This window comes from Bubalus kerabau, chromosome 4, assembly GCF_029407905.1.
Source record: "Bubalus kerabau isolate K-KA32 ecotype Philippines breed swamp buffalo chromosome 4, PCC_UOA_SB_1v2, whole genome shotgun sequence".
Classification (NCBI taxonomy): domain Eukaryota; kingdom Metazoa; phylum Chordata; class Mammalia; order Artiodactyla; family Bovidae; genus Bubalus; species Bubalus kerabau.
Window position 1 is genome coordinate 128,702,342 of NC_073627.1, and position 4,324 is coordinate 128,706,665.

The 4,324-nt window shown below is 44.4% G+C and overlaps 1 long non-coding RNA gene across 1 annotated transcript; it reads left to right on the forward strand.

The window, feature by feature from the left end:
- The first annotated feature begins 1,302 nt into the window (after positions 1 to 1,302).
- On the forward strand, positions 1,303 to 4,120 carry LOC129651607 (uncharacterized). The gene is made up of 3 exons (XR_008714240.1): positions 1,303 to 1,525; positions 2,967 to 3,199; positions 3,829 to 4,120. It is a non-coding gene; the product is annotated as an uncharacterized LOC129651607 (long non-coding RNA).
- Positions 4,121 to 4,324: the final 204 nt, after the last annotated feature.

The following is a 4,324-nucleotide window of genomic DNA, read 5'->3' on the forward strand; positions in this document are numbered from 1 at the left end:
AGAAGGCATGGAAGCTCTGCGCCCCTTCCCACATAGGCATAGTGTCCCGGAGAAGGCATGGAAGCTCTGCGGCCCTTCCCACATAGGCATAGTGTCCTGGAGAAGGCATGGAAGCTCTGTGGCCCTTGCCACATAGGCATAGTGTCCTGGAGAAGGCATGGAAGCTCTGTGCCCCTTGCACTATGTCTCTTCCATCTGGCTGTTCCTGAGTTATAATATTCTTTTACAACAAACCAGTAATCTAGTAACTCCTGAGTTCTATTTGCTGTTTCTAGCAAATTAATCAAACCTGAGGAGGGGTAGTGGGAACCTCCAAGTTATAACTGGTCTGTCAGAAGCACAAGTAACTGGACTTGCAATTGGCCATCTGAAGGGTTGTTCAGTCACTCAGTCGTGTCTGACTCTTTGCCACTCCATGGACCATAGCATGCCAGACTTCCCTGTCCATCTGAAGGGGGAGGGGTTCAATTTTGTGGGACTAAGGACTTAATTTGTGGGATCTGATGGTGTCTCCTGGTAGAGTCAGAATTGAGTTCCATTGCTGGATACCCAGTTGTCACAGAATTGCTTGACGTTTGGAAAACCCACACATCTGGTGCCAGAAGTAGTGTAGTGGTAAAATGAGGTTAAAGGAGGCACATAAGAGTATTTTCCTTTATTTTATTTTTGGCTGCACTGTGCAGTTTGCAGGATCTCAGTTCCCCAACCAGGGATTGAACCTGGGCCATGTCAGTGAAAGCCCAGAATCTAAACCATTAGGCCACTGGGGAACTCCCAGGAGTGTTGTTTCTTTACACTTTTGTTTCTGAAATACTTCCTGTCTTCTAAACATTAGTTCAAATCTGTTGTCTCCAGGGAGTCCTCAACTATTCGACCTCATTTCTGAATTCTTGAAGTTCTTGGCACAGAATAGTTGAACATTAAATTATTAAAAATTTTCTGTGTGTTTTGACTCTTTTTATTGATTCTGAACTCCTCAAGGTCATGGGCTACATCTCACATCCATTCTGCAATCCTCCATCTCCAGGCTTATCACCATTGACCTGTGCTCAACTAATACCAGGGAGTTGATGGAGTGATTGGACTGATTGCTCAATGAGGATGCTGAAGTTCCCATGGGCAATAGACTGGAAGAGTAGGCGTGGAGGAGATGAATCCTGTCCAGGTGCCAGCCATCCAGGAATAAACAAGTGTTTCCAGAAAGAGTAATCAAGCTGACTCAAAAGTACTTGGCACACAGGTGTGGACCTTGAGTCCCAAGCAGCGCACCTCTTGTGGTGGCCACAAGGGGGCGGCAGAGGGCACAGTCCAGTATCAGGCTGTAGATAATGGCGCCTGGTCAGCTAACAGCCCTGCTGGGAAGGAGATACTGGTCTAGGTGATTTGCACAGAATAAAGTGGGCTTCTTATTAGAAGACCTGAAAGCAAGGTGCCTAAACCAAGGTTGGGAAAGCCAGAGGATGAACAAGTGGTTGGCAGACATCAATAACTAAGACTATGAGCTGAATTCTCCAAAATCAAAGCAGTGAGTGATCTTTAAAGATATCTAGATATTCTGCTAAGGATACAGGGACTGCCTCAGTGTTTTGGCAGAGGAAAAAGGACATCCAGGCATGTTATCATGGACAAGAAAAAGTCCAGGGGCGAGGGGATTTAGTAGAGTCTCATCTCAAAGCCCCTAATTCCTTAGCACCTGATGAATGCTATTGCTGTGTGACCTATGGGATGATCCACCCCTCTCTGAGCCTCCAGTATCTCTTCCTATACAAAGAAGATTGGTGTCTAGAGATTCAGAGACTGGCCCTGGTTTTGCACTGGTCTCCACCACGGCCATGGATCCTTCTAGCTTAGATGGTCTCTGGATTTACAAGAACAAAGAAGTTCAGTTGCCTACAAAAACCTTTATTACCATGTCTGTGGCCACTTGTTCTCTTTAAACATTTTGATGGGCCTCATGGGACCAAGGCTGTTTCAGGACCTTTGTAGGAACCCCGCAGTCTAACCTTCAGAGGCACCACCCCATGTCATAGTACATACCAAAATTCCCCCAATATTCCACTAAGAATGCAATTATTTTGCTTTAGAATAGTCTTGAGGGCATTTTTAATAATTCTGTTTTCAAGATTCTTTTGCCCATTTAATTTTCAGTGACTGTGATTTCTCAGAAATCATTAGGGCAGTTTTAGGGATTCCTTGAAGTAAAATAATCCACTAATTGTTTTCAAATACTGTATAATAACATTTCTACAGATACCAAGTTGAACAATTTAGGGAGTTGACATAATAACTGTATTTCATGGACATGTAGTTAAATTTCAATTTTGGAATTTTCATTTTGTATCTTGGAGTTGATGAGAATGTTTGTGATGTGCAAGGATTTTTCTAGGGCCTTAAAAGGCTTGCATGTCCTCAATCCTGTGTCTGTGGCACCTGATGAATAAAACCCTCCTGCCTGCAGCAGCTGAGACAGGGTTGGGGGCGGGGGTGGCTTCTTTCAGTGATTGCGTTTTGTCTTGTGTCTTCTGGCCTGGGAGCCTGAGCAGGCTTTGAGTGCCTTGACGAGAAAAGGACGCCTCCTCCCACTTCCCTTTAATCTCAGAAATTTCACTGTTACCGTTTCTTTCAGCCTAGTCAGATAGGCAGGCTCCAAGGTGGCAAAGTCTCCCTGCTCGGGGATTTTTGGAGAGTGGCACCTCCCAGCCCTCCCAGACAGACCACATTCAAGCCAAACACCATCCCCATTGTCGATGCTTCCACAGAAGTAGTTATCTCACAAATGGCAATATCTCGCCAGAGAATTTGTTTTCTCTTGCTGATAATTTCTCTCCATAAACATTTTTGAGAGAGATGAATAGGTGTACCTTTCTGGAACAGTGGGCAGATGCTGGGGCGTGAAATGACTTTGTGAGGCATGTTTTATGGATGAGGGAGGGGAGAGTCCTGAGAACCATCTTTTGTTTCCCCAGCCTCCAACTTGGTTGCGGATGGCCAGGTTCCTCTTCTGCAGGTGGTGATTCTCTTCACTCCACTGCTGCGCACCTGAAGATTTAAAGGCCCAGCTTAGGTGGAAGCTACAGAGAGAGACTCCCAAAGTGTTGGCACAAAAGGCCAGTAACACTCTGGGTCCACCATGGAGCCCTCGGTCCTCTTGGGACATTTCACAGCCAGGCCTACAGTCTTCAGATACTCTGTTATGCTGGTATTTAAAATTTCTTCCTGTCTCTTTTTTTCTCTCTGTCTCTAACAGCAATGAGGGGAATGAATTCTTTTCCATCATAAAGTTAATGAATCTCAAATGAAAAAAAAAAGAAGACATGATCTCAGAAAAACAAGGAAACTAACATAAAAACAGCAAACTCTGTGACCTTTAACAAAATGAACAAATGTGGGATTTTTCCATCCTCTCTGTCTGGGAGATGGGGAGCGTGATTGTTATTAACAAAGTGGCACCAAATGATTCACCAACAGTTCACCAGAGTCTCTCTGGAGCCCGGAGTCAAGAATGCCAAGTGACTCAGGAAGGTGGCAGACCACACACGGGTGAGGTGGGGACACAGCGTACATGGGCCCAGGGCACAGGCTTCCAAAGGGCTTATTTTCTCCCCAGGGTCAGGATGCCAGATTCAGCCAAAATAATATATGGTGCCCAGTTATATTTGAATTTCAGGTAACAAATAGTTTTTTAGTATATTTGTGACATCCTTGTGCTAAAAATTTTTATGTTTATCTGAAATTCAAATTTAACTGAGAGTTCTTAGTTTTCCCTGGCAACCCTACCTCAGGGACACAATACTTCTCTTCATTTCCCAAGTACTTACCTATTTCTAGGTTCAAGCTCCGCTAGGAAGAGTCTCTCTCCAGCCTCAACGTCTTGAATTTTGTGCTGTCTACAGTGTTCAGTTCAAAGACCACACTTCTATGAAGACTTTTCCGCTAAATCAGCTCCTCCTTCCTCTCTGTCCCCTTGCCCCAGAGCATTTCATTTTCTATTTTGGTTTATTTTCAGTTGCTTATAAGTCTGTTTCTCCCACTTGATGGGGAACGACTCAAGGGTACTTGGTCTAGATTCTTTTTTGTCATGGCCCCAGTATAACTTTATATAGTAGGTAGTCTGAATATTTGATGAGTGAACGACCATACCTAACATACTGTGAGTGCTGACCATACATGCCGGGCTTGGGTCTCAGCATTTTACATGGACGTGAGTCCTTTTCTCTTTGAGTAGCCCTTTGAGGTAGGCATTATTTTTATTTTCACTTTAGAGATGGAGAAATGGGGGCACAGAGAGATTAAGTAACTTGCCCATGATCACACAGCTAGAAAG